Raw genomic sequence first — 17,840 nt, forward strand, 5'->3', positions numbered from 1 at the left:
AACTAAACCCTTGGGGTAGTTGACTGTGAAATCTTCTGTCCGACAGACAAGATTTCTTTTCCCTGAAATGGAATGTCCTCCCAGAGCCTCCATTTCACCCTGAGACCAACAGAAGAAAGCGGAAGGAAGGAAGGAAGGAAGGAAGGAAGGAAGGAAGGAAGGAAGGAAGGAAGGAAGGCTCCATTTTACATCTTTCAGGCTTGGATGTGTGGGGTGAAGCTCCAATCATCCGGAGACACTGAAGCTGCTGAACATCTGGAAAGGTTATCGGCAATCACTGGCTTCTTTTTGTGAGATACTGGCTTCTTTTTGTGAGATGGGGGCCGGGCCTTAAGTGTTCACACTGCATGGAAACATCCCAATCAGTACTTTTCTTCTAGGGAGTCAGGCAAAGAGTCGCAATCACTGAAAGACGAAATGGGTTTCTACTGTCCTTGAGTCTCAAACCCCGGTGCAGAGCTGAAACATCTTTGTGTCTATTATCGGCAGAAGACTCCCCTCCAATGGCGTATCACCCGACACTGTCAGCTTTTACGTCAAGGTGTGTAGAATGCTGCTCACATCAAGAGCCAAATTGATGTATTTTTTCTTCTCTCATTAGAAATCTGAATCAATAGAACATCTCATCCTTCCTTCCACATGAGAGATTTTTTCCAGAGGAAGGGAGAGGAAAAACGTTATCCCCATTTAGCAAAACAGAATAAACACAATTATTGCCCCTGAATAAAATGAAATGGCCTGTGAGGACAGACATCGAAGACCAATGAACAAACAAAAGGAAATCAATTGCAAACTGTAGCTGGAGGAGGGAGACCCACAGACTCCGCCTAATGAGTCTGAGTTTTCCTATGCACAGAATCAGATATTGACTCTCAAGATATTGTTTGATGGCCAGCAGGCCAGGTGTGCTGTTTGCAGATTAATCCTAATAAGGATAGTGTAAATCTTTATGGAATTAAATCACCTGTCATATGAAACATGCATTCTAGGCAGAGCAGCTTCAAGGATCATACAGAACTGGGAAAAACTGGGTGTTTGTCTTCCTCAAACAAAGCGGGGTGAGTCACATTTAGATAGCATTCTAACCCCCCAGAGGCTGAAAGTGTCACTAGATCTTTCCACAGCGTGTATCACAGAATCTGCACTTGCTGTGCTCCCCATGAGCTAAAGGACTGTGCTTTTGGTCATAGTGTTTTATCACAACAATATAAATCTAAGAGAGATTGGTACCAGGTCAGGAGGTGCTGCTGTGACAGACTTGACCCTGTCGTTTTGGGAGGATTACGGTAGCATTTGAACTTTGGGAATAGAAAAGCCGTTGAGTGCTCAGATCTCAGCAGGCTGCCGTGTGGGACCTTAGAAGATAAGAATGTTGAGAAAAATGCAGATAATGGAGGGCTGACATTTCAGAGGGAAGTTTGGGAGTCCTTTAAAGACTCTCGGGCCCATTAGATATTTCGTGTGAAGACTTCGTGGTTCTGTTCAGCTAGGACTGAAGAACTCTCAGAGGCAACTCTGGGAAGCATATCAGGGGTCAGCACACAGAATCTATGGTCTAGAGAACACTAAAGCTGTACCTCATGCTGGCAGCCACACTTGGTGATGTGGAAGATTCTCCCAGGTGGCCTGGAATTGAAGGCACCAAGAGGATCAAGGACTGTAGCTGAATTATGACACTGTGTGAGGCAGGGAGAGGTCACTGGTGAAGAGCCGCCTCAGCTGCAGTAGAAGTCGCAGCATTGAAGTGGCCATAAAGAAAAGTTGAGGCTTGGTATCATGTGACAGGGTCACTACCTCTGAACCCAGGAGAGGCTATTGGTGAAGGTGTGGCTACAATATAGGCCCCAGGCTTTTGGAGATGCCAGCATTATGGATGATCACCAAGGATAGCCCAGCAGTATTTGGGCACCACAAAATGAGCGCAATGATATTTTTGTATACTTTCTGTCTCATATCACTCGGTTTAGGCCTCTCACTCAGCTGCTTTAGAATGCAGACATCCTTGGAGAGAGCAGTAGAGTTAAGACCCCGAACTTATAAGGTGACGAAATAAAGAGACTTAACAACAGATTTTCTAAGTGTGTGTGTGTGGGGGGGGAAGATGCATAAGGCGCAGCATCCTAAAACGAGAAAACTCGCTAGGAGTCAGAAAAGGTGCCATGTCAGGACTCAGGAATGCCACGACTCCAGTGACCAGATCAGGATTCTCCCACCTCACATTCCCTCCCCAGTACTTCCCGGATAGCCAGCGATCCTCTGCTGAGACACTGGAGGAAGAGACACACGTAGTACATGGACTCCGAATTCTCCAGAGCAGAGGAGAGGTCCTGAAGCTAGCCTTGTGGGCTCAGCTCTTTTTATTTTGCTGAAGTTCAGTTCACTCCAGGGCTGCATCACTGGTGAGAACAGAGTAAACTTCCCCAGAAAACAGAGCAGAAAGCAACGATTAATCCACTCCATCTCAGAAGCTCCTCTGGAATGGATGAGGCCTCACAATGGAAGAGCAACAAACAAATCTTTTTAAATCAGAAAGCCTCACAGCCCCTCCCCCAGAAGGGGTGCCAGGAGCCAGGGCAGCCTTTCCTACCTTCTGTAGTTCCAATCTCGATGGTGCCTTTCCCTTGGCTGAAGCACCGTGGAGGATCTGGGTGAGTGCCTCGATTCCTGAAAGTGACACAGGGCGACATGGTAGGTGAGGAAGGCGTCCTGTTCATACAGGCTAAGAAGAGTGGAAACAGTGTAGCTCACGCGTTTCCAAGAGGAGGCGTACGTACCAGATACCATCATCAGAGAAGAAACCTAGCGAGAGTGCATCCTGGGAATGGGCAGTCTCTTACCACGTCCTGCCTGATTCACTGCCGCGTCTCACACCTCTTCCCATGCCAGGCCGGCCTGAACCTGACAGATTAGGGTTCACCCTTTCCGGGCTCTGACAGTATCGGAGACATGCTGCACCTTTGCGCCCTTTGTGGCTGACCCTTTCCGTGAGAGCACTGAGGGTTTCTACTGTCTTTCTTCAGAAGACACAGCTCCCTGGAGGGGTGAGAGGAGAAGGGGGACTTTGTTGTTGTTTTTTCCAAATGGAATTACACAGCCTGCATGATTGAGTGGCCAGTAGATTCAAGCACACCCCTCTTTATCTCTCTCTCCCCCAACTATCCCTCTCCCTCTCTCTCATGCTTCTTAACAATTCCAAAATCAGCCTAGTGAGGAGGGAAGAGTGAAAGGAAAAAATGAAGTACAACCATTGCAGATGCAGATAATAGTTGATACAAGATTTATTATTTTATTTTACATGTAGATTTCTGTTTCAAGGTCTGATTGTTCATTTGGTAGGGTTAAGTTTTATGGCTCGTTTTGATTCTTGGTTTTTACAGATATCCTTATTTAATGCTGAGATAAATAGTCACACATGTTCTGATATACTTACTAATGAGTAAATTCCAGTCACAGAGTCTTTTTCGGAAAAGTGCTGGCAAGATAGCTCAGTCAGTAAAGCACTTGTCATGTGGAGATGAGGGCTGAGTCCGATCCCCAGAACTCACACGGGAAAGCTAAGGCTGGTAGTGCACTCTTGTTATCCAGGACTGGGGAAGTGGAGACAGGAGGATTCCTGGGGCTTGTTGGCCAGCCAGGCTAGCCTACTTGATGAGTGACAAGGTGAGAGTCCCTTTCTCAAGAAACAACGTGAATGGGGTTTAGGAAAGAATGCCTAGGGTTGTCTTTTGGTTTCCATGTATACACACGCACACACCTCATGCATTTGCATGTGTGCATATGTATACACACACAAACACACACACACACACACATGCAAACCCTTTATGAAGAGTAGTGGTACTAGGTTCCTTTTCAGCATCATGAATATTTTCTTCAATTATGCTATGTCTGGAAATTTGGGAAAAGTCAAAGTGTGGGTGAGTATACAAATTTAAGGGTGAATCAGTCCAATGGCGGGACGAAAGGATCTATGAATTGTCAAGACACCAAATTGGCTCTCTAGAAAAGTACAGCCAATTAAACAGTTATCTTGTGGGCATTAGCTCCTTATTGGGTTTCTAAATAGAAAGCTTCATTCCCTCAGTCCTCTAAGAGAAAAGGCTCACCCTTCGTAGATGTTTCTCACTGCTGCTGGAGTATGTGAAGGGAATATTGTAGGGCCATTGCTAAGAGTGAATCCTTTGCAGTCCGATGGTTGGTAGCTCAGCTCTGACTTGAAACAAATTCCCAAGCAGGTTGAAGTGTTGTTTCCTCATCTTTAAGGTGGAGGTCATAACAGTACCCGTTGTTCTGAGTTGTGGAACAGAAGTCTCAGTCAGTGACTCGATTCCCCACATCTTGACCAGAAATGTCAAATGTTCAGTAGTAAGGAATAGGAACACATGTGGGGAGATGTCTAGCTCTGTGGAAGGCAACGCGTGTGCACAGCCACAAAGCACCTCTGCCCTCATGCAGACCTGTGGAGTAGGAACCACAGCTTTGTGTGAAATCAAACCGATTCCCTGTGTGGAGAAACCAAACTGAAGAGAATAATAACAGACTGAGAATTACGAAGCCATGAGTTATCTGCTAATAACGGATTCCGATGTTTAAGTATGGGCTACCTAGGATGTGTGTGCAGGGTGAGAGCTGTCAGGATCGGTAACCATGAGTGGTCCAGTCAGCACCTCAGTTCCCTTGTTCAAAGCCGGCCTTGAGAGGACTCAGTGGTTGCCCCCACACAGTCTTTGGTAGCTGATGGCGGCAGTGATATGGGGAGAGCTTATACCTCACCTTTTTTTTTTTTTTTTAATCACATCACCTTCACCTAGATGTGATAACAACAGGATCTGGAGAGGTGATGCAGAGGTTAAGAACCGTTGCTGAACCTGGATCCAGTTTCCAGCACTCACAAGGTAGCTCACAACCCACCATTAGTTAACTCCATTCCAGGGGATCTGATGCCCTCTTCTGGCCTATGTGTGTACTGCACACATATTGCACAGATAGATGCAGGCAAAACATCAAATAGAAATCTTTATTTTTTAAATAGTGATAACAAAACCAGGAAGCCTAAAAGCAGAGATGTGTCAGAATGAGTATTAGAAAAGCTATTCAGAAAATAGGTATTAAATGAGTTGACATTGACCTCAGCTCAGGAGTGCTGGGCACAGAGGGAGCCTAAGGACTCACTCTATTTCCACAGAGAAACAGCTACTCGGTGCCACCTGATGGTTGCCATGGAAATTTTAGCCCAGTCCTTGATAATTGGTTTATTTTGAACAGAAGCCAGAAATCTTTATTGTACTGTGAATAATCCAAGCATTTCATTAATTCTGTGTGTGTGTGTGTGTGTGTGTGTGTGTGTGTGTGTAAAATGATAGGTCAATTTTCAGGTGTTGTACCTCAGAACCACTATCCATCTTGTGTTTTTAGGCAGGATCTCTCACTGGCTGAGAACTCACCAAGTAGGCTAGGCTGGACGGCCAGTGAGCCCGAGGATACTTCTGCTCAGTGTGCGCAAGTGTGAACAACCACACCTGGCATTTTCATATGATTTCTAGGGTGCAACTTAGTTTCTGATGCTTTTGTACCGCAGGCACTTGACTGACAGAGCTGTCTCCATGGCTCATAACTCCAAAATGCTACTTAGAACACTCATGGAAGATGGCTCCCACAGCACCAGGCAAGCACAGCACATCCACAGGCTGGGTGTGTGTTTTCAACAGCCAGTTTGCAAATCGCCAGGTAGAATGTTTATGCTGAAAGACACCTGACGTGAAACCTCCCTTCTGCCCACTGTTGTATAGATCCGAAGTCAGGCCCAATCGAGGAAGAATGCATAGCATAGTACAATTACTTCTGAAGTAGAACTATCAGAGCTTGTCATTGTGTGATGACGCTACCTGGGTGAAGGTCGGATGAGATGGCTTTCTATATTTAGTATATGTTCTTTGGGGGTGACGCATTAGATTGTTAATATAGCTGGCTGAGATAATTAAGACAACATAGTGAGAAAGAAAAATTTGTTTTTTTCTTAAATTATAGCCCTTGACAGCTTCCTCCAACCCCAGTGCCAAACGATACTCCAGTTGCTATGGCAACAGTGTCAATGAGTGACATTTTCTACCACAAGGCTGGTGATGATTTAGTGGCTAGACATCCTGGAGGATGCTCATTCCTTTGCCCTCTGCTTTGGTTCAAGCCAGATCCAAGGCTTACCACATGGCCAGGATGTCAGCTCACTGATGGCCCCCACCTGTATTTCTAGGATTGCATCATGCCTGGCGTCTGAATTTGGCCAGCCCTTGGCATGCATTTGGTCCAGTCACTTCACTTTGAGGTAGAGGACATTGAAGCCTGGTGCATGGGATAGGGCATACCCACATCATTAGTTAGTGGCAGAGTTGGAGGCAAACCAGGGCTCTAATGTCCTGCATAGGCCTTCACAGAGGCTGGCTACCTCTTTTATGCCCACTCAACTTTGTAAATACAATGAACATGGGGTATGAGATGCAGTCATAAAAACTTCTCATTTTTATGAGGCAGAGTAAAAAAGTCCTTCCGTTGGCCTGGGGCTTGCACTATTTCTGCAGAGAGGCAGGGGAGAGAAAAGGGTGAGGTAGGAAGAGGATCAAGACTAACAGGCTTTAAAATGCAGTGTTACAGGCTGTCAAGCATATTCAGCTATATTAAAAGAGCCTACCCTGGGGCAATCCCGTGAGTGTGTTGTTATGACAACACCATGACATCCTAGATAGTCTGTGTGACTATGTATCTTGCTAAGCTACTAGCCCCAACTTTCTACATAGGACACCAGATCTCTAGTGATCCTGGTGCTTCTGAGATAGCTAAACCTATGGAAACTTCAGATATTGTAAAAACAACAACAACAACAACAACAACAACAAATAAAAACAAAACAAAACAAAAAAAAACCCCGAGGCTTTTTTGGTTTTTGGTTTTTTTTTTTTTTTCCTCAACACTCTATATATCACTTGGCGTTAGCAAGTGCCCCTGTGCTTAGAAGAGACAGGCTGTTTCTGCATCCCAGCTTGCCAGTGAGCCCATAAAGAGCAGGGACAAGCACAAAGGTGAAGCGCCCGGTTCTGAAATCAAACTTTTCTTTGTGTAGAATTGAGTTTGTCACTTACAAAGGTGACGGAGAAACCACCTTCAGATCAATTTGTGGGTCTAATTAGTTGAAGGAGTCCGCTGGCAATCAAACAAATTGCTAATTGTCTACACTGGCCATCACCACCGTCCATCTGGTGGGAGAAAGGGAAAGGAAGTGGAAGGAAGCAGCTGCCTTCCAATGACTATTAAGGAGGTAGAATCAATTAGGGAACCATGGTGATGGGGCATACGTGGACTGAAAGAAGCCGGAGGCATCGTGAGCTGGTGGAGTGTCTCACTTCTTATTGCTGTCTTGACCTGATATCCTAAATATATATTTGCTAAAACAGGGAAGGCTGCATTTGTATTTGTGAAGAAATGGTAGTGACATAATGCATCTTTCTGGAAACCTCACTTATTCACAAATTAAGGGAAATATAGATGCCTAGCATTGCTCAATAGGTGGATATGATGATGGTGTGCACTAGATGTTTAGAAAATGAGAAAGCATTTGCGTATTTTTGCTTAAAAGATCCCAAGATGTTATTCTGTAGTGTTATTAATAAGGAGCCTAAAGGCTAGGGAGATGACTCAGTTGGTAAAGTGTCTACCAGGCAGATTTTGAAACTCAAGAACCCACATAAAATGCTGGGTATAGTGGCCATATTACTGTAATCTTAAAGATACTAATGTGAAGGTGTATATGGCGGCCACATGCCTGTAATCGCAGATATACCAATGTGGGGAGGAGCAGAAACACCTAGGTCTCTGAAGCTCACTGGCCAACCATCCTAGCTGAGCTGATGGGCTCTAGGGTCAGAGAGAGAACTTGTCTCAAAAGAACAGGTGAGGAGTGATTGAGAAAGATATCCAGGGTTGATCTCTGGTCTCTACAGGCATGAGTGTGTGTATGTGTGTGGGCGCGTGCGTGCGCGCTCGTGCGCGAGCGCACCCAACCCACACCCACACCCACCGATACATCCACACTAACAGGTAGAACATACGTCAAACACACGCTCATACACTCACACATACTCTCACACCCGCACACACTCTCACACTCAAAGCATGATGTTTTTACTCATCTTCTCTGTAATATGAGAGTTATCTTTGCAATCCTTTTCTAATACCTAGAGAAAGGTTTTAAGAAACAACTAATGCAGGACTCCATTTCTTCTCTTTCTAAAATCTTTGAAGACATCGTTGATATAAAATAAACTGGAGACTTTTAGAGAGTTCAGGTTGATAAATTTTGAGATGTGCTGACGAACTCCTTTAAGTGGTCACTTCAATCAACTTAAAAATCAGCCTGAGCCCCGGTTGACTCCCATGCCTTTTGCAGTCTTTTTTGGCCTTGCCCTGCCCATTCTTCTCCTTGTCCCCAGTCCTAGGCACCTCTCAGGTGCTTAGTGTTTCACATATACATACGCATTTTCCTCATGCTATATGAATGCAGTATTAAGGTCTTTACTCTGTCACCCTGCTTTCTCACTCAGCATAACTATTTGAGACTAGTAGAAGCTTTTTTTACCATGTACCAGTAACTCATTTCTTCTGATCAATGGGAGCACTCCATCGCATGATTATACCATAGTTTGCTCATCTATTCGCCTGCTTCCACTTTTTGCAATTATAAGTAAAGAAATAGAAATGGTACAAATAGTTGGCTATATGTATTTTGCGGTTCCTTAATTTTTCTTGGAGACCTCCCAACCATGGAATGGCCAGACCACAGGCAAGCAATATTAAACATTTTATGAAACGCCATAGAGATGTGCTACCAGCGAGACTGCTCTTTGTCCTTACTGGAGGGATGGATGTCCGGGGCTTTCTGTTGTTATTTAGTTTGCTTTGCTTTTGAGACAAGGTCTCTGTAGCCCAGGTTGGCCTCAAACTACACATACCTCCTGCTTCAGCCTCTAGAGTCTGGAATTACAGGAACAAGCCTCCACACTGAGCCAGAATAGTCCATATCCAACCTGGTACTGGAAAGGTTCTAATGTGTTGTGTTTTATAGTTTCTCACAAAAGGTTATTTTCGGGGGATGGTGGAGGGGAACCACTGAGTTCTTTACCATTAAGTATATTAACTGTTGACTCCACTGACACATTTATCTATTCATCAGGTTAAGGATGTTCTATTTCCTTCCTAGTCCATTCCCTCTCCTTTCTTAATTTTTGATTTTTGTCATTCCATAATGTATACTGTACTTTAAAGTTTTTAGAAATAAAAAAATAAATAAAAAAGTTTTTAGAAATAAAAATACTTGAAGAGTGTATAAATATTTAACTTTATGTAATAAGGTACTTATGCTTTTTAAAAATTTGTTTCCACAGTAATTACATTTATTTCTATATGTTAAAATTTTATTCATTCTAGCATATTACTCTTATTACTCTTTGACTATTAAGTTGGGTTTCCTAAGGCTTTGGGTGAAATTTATGCATTTAGACTTGTCTTAGTTAGGGTTTTATTGCTGTGAACAAACACCATGACCACAGCAACTTTTATAAAGGAAAACATTTAACTGAGTCTGACTTACAATTCAGAGGTTTAGCCCATTGTTGTCTAGGTGGGAAGCATGAATGGCCACACACAGGCAGATATGGTGCTGGAGAGGTAGGTGAGAGTTCTACATCCAGATCTGCAGACAGCAGAAAGAGAGAGACACTGAGCTAGGTTTAAGCATCTGACCTCAAAGCCCATCCCCAGTGACACACTTCCTTCAATAAGGCCGTACCTCCTAATAGGACCATTTTCATTGAAATCACAATACTCATGAGAGAAATGGATATCAAGAAATACTAACCCAGAGGATCAGTTAGCAATTACTGCATCCTGTGTTAAAGGAATGAAAGAAAGACAAACTCAGAGAAACACAGAAAAGCCTGCAGCGCACTACGCCTGTCTGCCCTCTATGCACTATCATACAGTTCGCGAGCTTTGGGAAAAGGGCTGGAGGTTGAAACACACACAGACACACACAGAGACAGAGACGCAGACCTCTGGTCACTGATAAGAAGCCCTTTATTGAACAGCACCATGGAGGCTTATATATCCAACAGTCAAGTGGGCCAACAGGTGAAAACCTTATCCTCTGATCCTCAAGGCCAAGGCAACACGTGCTTGTGAAGCAGAGCTAGTAAACAACTTTGACACAGGTTTCAGTGACTCAAATCAGAAGGAAAGGAAAGATCTCTAGCAGGGAAGAGCAGCTGGAGGCCAGGACTCCAAATGGTCCCAACAAAAGCCAGAACCCAGTAGGCTGGGGTCTCAATGAAGAAGCCATAGTATTACAGAAGGCCAGCATGTTTATTATACACAGGCAAGCAGGGAGGCAGGTTTAGCTCCTCTGTGTAGCAGCTGGCTCTGTGGGGTAGCAGTCTTGAGGTGGGAAAAGTCTGTGAAGAAATTACCTGTTCTCATTGTCAGCATTCACCTCAGACCCAAGGAGGACTTTGCCTTCTCTCTGAGCCCCACCGGGGGAAGCATTTAATACTCCTACTGGGGCTGAGACGTTGGTCCTTAGCATGGCCACATGCAGGTCAGCAATGCGCATTCACTGAGGACTCCACTGGGTATAAACCTTTCCTTGTGTGGTTTTTAATTACATGCACAGTCTCTTCACTGGGCATCATGTTAATTGAGTTATTTAATTTTTCTCATTGTTTTTTTTCTTGAGTGGCTTTAGTAGTTTGAGTAACTTCAAGGAACTGTAAGAACATTTCTTCTAAGTTGCCGTGTTCATTTATATGTTGGTATCCATAATGCTTTCTTATGCTTTTTACGACCAAGAGAATGGCAGAGTTGTGTGTATAACTCCAAAACCGATACCGTGGTCTCTTATTTGCAGTCAGTTGGTTAGCTTTTCCAAAGGAGCAAAGCTGTCCTGTGTCTGCTTTCTAAGGTGGTTGGTGAAGTCACAGCTTTCAAACACAGGCATTTGCCATGTTTGGATACATCATCCAAGGCTTCATGCTTTAGAGTCCTGTTGCCCAGTGTAGCAATGTAGATATGGCAAGAGCTTTGGGGAGAGGGGGTTAATGCAAGGTAATAATTGGTTCACTGTCCTTAGAATGCAGAGAGCAGCTCTTCTGCAATCCCAGTTGGCATCCTTCAAAGGGACTGTTAAACTGGAGCGTAGCCATCACATCTCTGATCACCTGTCTCACTGTGTCTTCCGCTCACCTGTGTCCCCACCACAACCTTAACTTTTCTGATGTGTCAATAGTGCAGGGGCCTCCCCAGAGCAGGTGCCATGCGGTTTAAAGTGTGAGCCTTCAAGACTGTGAGCTAAGGAGGTCGCTTTTCATATATTCTCAGGTGGCTACACTAGTGGAAAACAGACTAAATCAATGCTGTAAGAATTTGTTACATACTATTTTAGTAGTATATTGAAAATTCTGATATATTGAGTTTTCATTTTAATTAATTCAAATTAATTTTTAATTTTCCCTTTTCCCTTTTTCATCAGCTATTGGCCTATCAGCTGATAAATTAGTTTTGAAATCTTTGGGAGAGTTCCCAGAGATACTATTCATATTGATTTCTAATTTAATTTTATTATTGTCAGTGAAAGTGCTTTATTCAGATTTTTTTCAGAGCATGAAATTAAATCCAGCATTCTACCACTGAGCTGTATCTCTAGACCCTTGGCTTGATTTAAATCTTTTCAATTTTATTGAGAGTTGTGTTCCGATCCCAAATATGGCCTCTCCTGTTAAGTGGTCCAGGCACACTTCCAAAGAACATACTATGCTATTGTTACATGTTTTATAAATATCAGTCAGGTCAATTGGCCTGTGGCGCTTCAGCATTCTGTATCCATATTAGTTTTCCATTCTATCAGTTATTGAGAGGAGTGTTGACATCTCTGAATGTGGTTCTGTCCTTGCCTATTTCTCTTTCATTTATTTTGGTTAGTTATTCTTTCTTTCTTTCTTTCTTTCTTTCTTTCTTTCTTTCTTTCTTTCTTTCTTTCTTTCTTTCTATTTTTCAAATTCTATAGCAATGACATACCAGCATTTGGGACTGTCATTTCTTCTTGGTGAATTGGTCTCTTCCTCATCACTAGACATCATTTCCTTAACATTAGCCTGGCATACAGTTTAACATCCTTGAACTTTTCTCCTAATTGTGTGTGTGTGTTTTTTTTTTTGTGGGAGTTGTGTAGGTGGATTTTAAAAGAATATCAAATCTACAAATCTCTGTCTTAAGTGCAGTGTTTATTCTATTCATAATTACTGAGATTTCTGATGTGGGTAGGTTTAAATCTGATTTTTTAATCTGTCCCATTTGTATTTGTTCCTCTGATCATTTATTTCAGTGCCTTCTTCAACACTGGATGTGTTTTATCATTTATTTCACCTTCCTTTCTGAGCACTGAGCTATTATTCTCAGCTCTGCAGTTTTGATGGTTGCTGTGGGGTTTGTAGACTGTATCTTTAATGTATTACAATCTGCCTCATTATCCTATGCTTCCTCGTGTATTTTATCAAAACATCCTAATAGGACTCCATTTGTGTCTGTCAGTTTGTGATAAGGTTTTCATCTGCTTACTACACTGATATTGTTTTGTGTAAATAGTCAATAATGTTTTAAAGAGATTTGAATAATACCAATGAGGCTTTTATATCTGCTCATATTGTCAATATCACTGATGCCCTAAATTTCTTACCAAAACACATTTTTCTATCTGATATCATTTTCTTTCTGTGTAAGAAGTTCCTTTAATATTTCTTAAAATGCATGTCTTTGGGTTATCCATTACTTCAGCCTTTATATGACTGACCGAGTGTGAAATCCTGCCGTGACATGGGGCTGGATCTCTACTAGTCTATTACTTTAACAATAAATCTGCGGTCACCTTTGTGTGCATTCTGTATGCATTTATATTTTTTAATTCTGGATATCTTTAAAGTTTTTCTTCTTAGCTCTGATTTTGTGATGGCTATGATGTGTATTGAAATGAACTGTTGGCTCTATTTTTCATCAAATTTGGAAAAAAATTAACAATAAATTCTTCAATACTTCTCTGTATGTATTTCTTCAAGCACTTAGCTCTCCAAAGGATTAGCAATGTTCTAGTCTACCACTCCCCTTTACTTGGATGCCCTGTATTGTAGTCTTAAAGTTGAGCTTTCTTTATCAGCAGTATCTAATGCTCCACAAGCCATATTCAGTGCATTTTTTTTTCATTTCAGTCTTTGTGGTTTTTATCTCTACAGTTGAGCTAAATTTTAAAATCTTTATTTCCTTTATGGTTCTATTTATGTTCTGGACCTTTGCAACACAATGTTGGTGACTACTATAATGGCAGTGTTCGTCAGCTTGTAGGGCAGCTTTAAACAATCACGCTTTCTTTCCCTTAGAGTTTGCTTTCTCCTCTTTTTCATGATGGGCACATTGTCAGAGTTGACAGGCCCTGTCTTGAAACACTTTGCTGTCTTGAAACACTTCTTTCTAGCTTTCCTTTGATGGGGTACCTTTTCCTCGGAAGCAATGTGATCTCTTTATGTCTTGCTACTAAAACTGATTCAGTGAAACCAGAAAGAATGATTCTCATACCTGAAGATTTAGCCTTTTGAAGTACTTTACTTGGTACTCCAGGCAGCCAGAATGTTTCAAGTTTGGTGGATGAGAGTCTGTTCTGCTCCTGACTTGGAGCAAATGCTTGTCGCTCAGTCTTTGAATAGATATGTAGTTTCATCATCTAAGACAAACAGTATCCTGTGAACTAGATGAGAGACATCCTCTGTATGACAAAGCATATTGTCAGTCTCTTCTTTCTAGTACCATGTTCTGCAAACCAGCTGACTTTGTCTTCCGGAGAGGGTACTGCCACTGCCTGCTGCATCTCCTCCAGACAGGGAATCTCTTGGGATTTAAATGAATCCCTTTTCTTTTGGCCCTTTAATGTGAGCCGGGCAGTTATGACAACAACACCCTCTTTCCCCATCTGTGGTGGTTTGAAGGAAAATGGTCCCCATAGGTCCATAGAGAGTAACACTATTAGGAGATGTGGCCTTGTAGGAGGAAATGTGTCCCTGGAGGTAGACTCTGAAGTGTCATATATGCTCAAGCCAGGCCCAGTGTCACTCTCCCTTCCTGCTGCCTGCCAATCCAGATGTATGACTCTTGCCCCCTTCTCCAGCACCATGTCTGCCTTCCAGCCACCATGCATCCTGCAATGATGACAATGGGCTAAGCCTTTGAAATGTTTTCCTTTATAAGAATAGCTTGGTCATGGTGTCTTCTCACAGCAACAGAAACCCTAACTAAGACACATCTCCTGGCATCAGTGCTCTTCACTGTTTGATGTCTGGTATCTTGGAAACCTTTACCTCCTTCATCTTACCTCCATCTTCATTTATTTCAGGAAGCAGAATAAATTCAATCCCCGCATCTGACCTTGGTCAGAAACAGATGCTTAATAAACTAAACTAACAATGCTTAGCACTCCCTTAGGCCATAGACCCTCTTCCTCAATAGGATTTATGGATTGAGCGGAAAACTCTGGATGGAATTTATCTGCTCTTTCTACTCTTTTTTTTTTTAACTCTTAGAAATGTCTTGTCCACTATCACTGTGTTGTTAAAAAAAATATGCTGGGTTCCTCTTATTTTCCACAGTCTCTGGACTTTTACCAAATGTTTTTTCCAGTAATTCTTCTGCTTTTGCTTCCATCCAATAAAAGCTCTATAGCTTAAAAAGGTCCTGCTTTCCATGGCCAGGAGGTTTGAATAAGAATGTCTCCTACAAACTCCTGTATAAGAACAGGTGGTCCCTAGTTGTGGCATTCTTTGGGGAGATTTGGAGGCGTGGCCTTGTTGGAGAAAGTACATCCTGGGAGGTGGGCTCCGGGAGTTAAAAACCTAGTTTCATTCCTAATTAAATCTCTCTGCTTTATGCTTTTTGCTTGAAGATATGGTGGCGCCTTCTGCTCAACAGGAATCCCTCAGCTTCCTGAGGCCATGCCTGATACTTCTCACCATGTCTTAGCTCACACCATCATGAACTCCCATTCTTCTGAAACTGTAAGCCAAAAAGAAACACTCTCCTTTGAGCTGCTGCTGGCCCTGGCATTTATCACAGCAACGGAAAAGTAACTGAGACACCTGGCTTCCCTCTAAAACCTCCCATCGTCTCTGTGACTTGCTTCCCAAATGTGCCCTTTGTCCTATGCCACAGACGGGGCTTTCAGCTTAAGACAGTGTTAGCCAGTGAAACCAATCATTCCAAGCCATGAATCACTGCCATGCTACATGTTCCAACAGCAGTTCTGAGACCAGTCAGTCCCTCACAGGAACCACTCTGGAATCGCATGTACAATCCAAACCATTCATTTGGTTTTAGTGTACGAGATTGCTGTTTTCTGTATCAAAATCCCAGCTCCCTAGATGGTTGATAATGCTTTCAATTCTGCAATTTCTCTTGCCTTTGTTCAGAGAGTAAAATGATGCCAGGCACACCTGGTTGTCTCCGCTGAATCTGTGTTCTCCTTTGTGTCTTACAAAGTGATTCCTCCTTTTGTTCAGGACTAACTACCGGTTGCACTGACCCTTACCCACACCCTCTCCTTAAATAAAAGAGCCTTGTAATCTCAGACTCCCTTGCCGGTGTGGGTCCGGGCACCAACCTACCCCTGCTAGGAGCAGCTGCAAACATTTTCATTCCCGCAGTACAGATGCTGCTGTCTCCTCCCCTGTCCCACTGCTCCTGTTGTCATTTCAGAAACAGGATGTAATGATAGGAGCCACTACAGACTTCTGGCAGTCCAGGGAGAGAGAGAGACAGGAAAAAACAAAACAAAACAAAAAACACTGCGATCATGGCTCTGATGTCTTTAAGCCACTGAACCAGAACAGCAACTGCCTGTCTTTGGTTACTCAGAGCAGATACACAAATCTCAAGAGAAACATGGCTTGAAGTCACTGTTTAGTTGGTCACAGCTAAATCAAAGTCCCTGTGTACAAATGGAGAAATAAAATGTTGTCTCTGTGTAATTTAATCAATTTTAATTCTCTTGCAGAAAAAAGAACAAAAACAAACAAACAAACAAAAAAACCCAAAAAACAAACAAACAAAAAACCCGGTCTTTTTCTTAGAAAACAAATCGCTTTAAAAGTGCCTCTGGCCCATCGCTTTTAGCCTTTACCCATAAGGTCAGAATCATGGGCAAACAGCCCACAATACAGTTTATTTACACCCTTATTCGTAGATTCTGAATCCTCTGGAAACAGGACCTGCTTTTGTATATCCTTTGCCCCTTAGAACATGATACCCCATGGAGCCTGATTTATAAACAGGAATAGAAGCAAATCTTTAATCCCACGGTAGAAGACCTTCCCACAGGACAGAAAGCAACTCTCAGGTACCTGGTTTGAGAAGCAAACAGGAGGGAGTCAGAACACAGGCCAGCTCTTGATCACACTCCCTATAATATCGAAAACACCACGTGGCTCTCCAAGGAGACAAGTGTCCTCCAACACCCTGAAAAATACAAAAGGAGCCTGATGCGAAGAATTCTGCACAGAGGCTGTAGCAAATACGCCTCCATTTTCAGCATCTTCTGTCCTATGACATTTTACCGAGAAAGACAATGATATTAAAAATTAGCCGTCACACTTAGTGAACTGTGTGCTTTACATGAATGGTGAGTCATAAACCACGAGTGACAGGCAGTCAACAGCGGCCTGAATGGCTGTGCGATGCTGGTTATTGATTACCAAATGTTTGGATCTGGAGGTGTGGTATTCTCCAGCCCATGGAGTCAAAAGCTGACAAAGAACCTGTGACAATTCAAATTATCTTTCTCCTCATGCTTGTACATAAAGACTAGACAAATCATCCTGGCATGAGTCTCGGAAAGCCTGAGTCACCGATGGCAGCTGTCTGAGGTTGAGGTCACACTTCTGCCTGAAGGCAAGAACGTCTTCTGGTTAGGGTCACTGAAGTGGACAGATGGATCAGGCAACGTCGACATTCGCATTGGCATTGTATTGTGTGGTTTTGCATGTTTGAGGCCTTTATTTTCAAACGACATGGGCCTAGGACATATGACCAAGCATGAATACTAGAGGAATAGATCAAGAGAAGCAGGGTGGAAAAGGCCCGTTTTCCTGAAGTTAAGGGGACAAATTTACAGCGAGGCCTCTGAAACGAAGGTAGAATTTGCCATCTTTCTTTTGTACAGACTGGTTAGACTGATAAATAATACATTTGTATTATGCTTGTGAAATATGCAAATGGAGTCCAATTTGCAAATAAATGCCTTGAAGAATTTTTATAACTTCAGGGGTGCTCTCTAATCCTGGGATTTGCAGCCTTCTTCTTTCTAAGGCCTTTATATTATTTTGTGACAGCTGCCATCAATTTAATGAAGCTATACGGAAAATGAAGTTTGGGGAGCTCTTATTTTCTTTTTACTCGCTGAAAGAAGAAAATGATCAAAAAAACCTGGCAAGATGGGAAAGGCCCAGCACCTTTGTAAATAGGGAAATAACGCATGTCACGGACGAGGGGAGGAAACCCAGCCAGCTAAGCAGAAGCAGCCTTGCTGGCCATTCCTGTCCTTCACTCCCATTCCCAGCATCCTCTCCTTGCAGTGGAAGTGAAGGACATACAATTAGAAGCTCTAAATTTAGATGCTAACATAGTGTCTGCCAGAAAGTATCAGCAGGAAGTAATGACCACATTTGCAAGCTTGGGAAGTCCTGTAAGAAATCGTCATACCATATGCAGTA

The sequence above is a fragment of the Alexandromys fortis genome, unplaced genomic scaffold, assembly GCF_014885135.2.
Source record: "Alexandromys fortis isolate MF-2015 unplaced genomic scaffold, M_Fortis_MF-2015_v1.1 scaffold_17, whole genome shotgun sequence".
Lineage (NCBI taxonomy): Eukaryota > Metazoa > Chordata > Mammalia > Rodentia > Cricetidae > Alexandromys > Alexandromys fortis.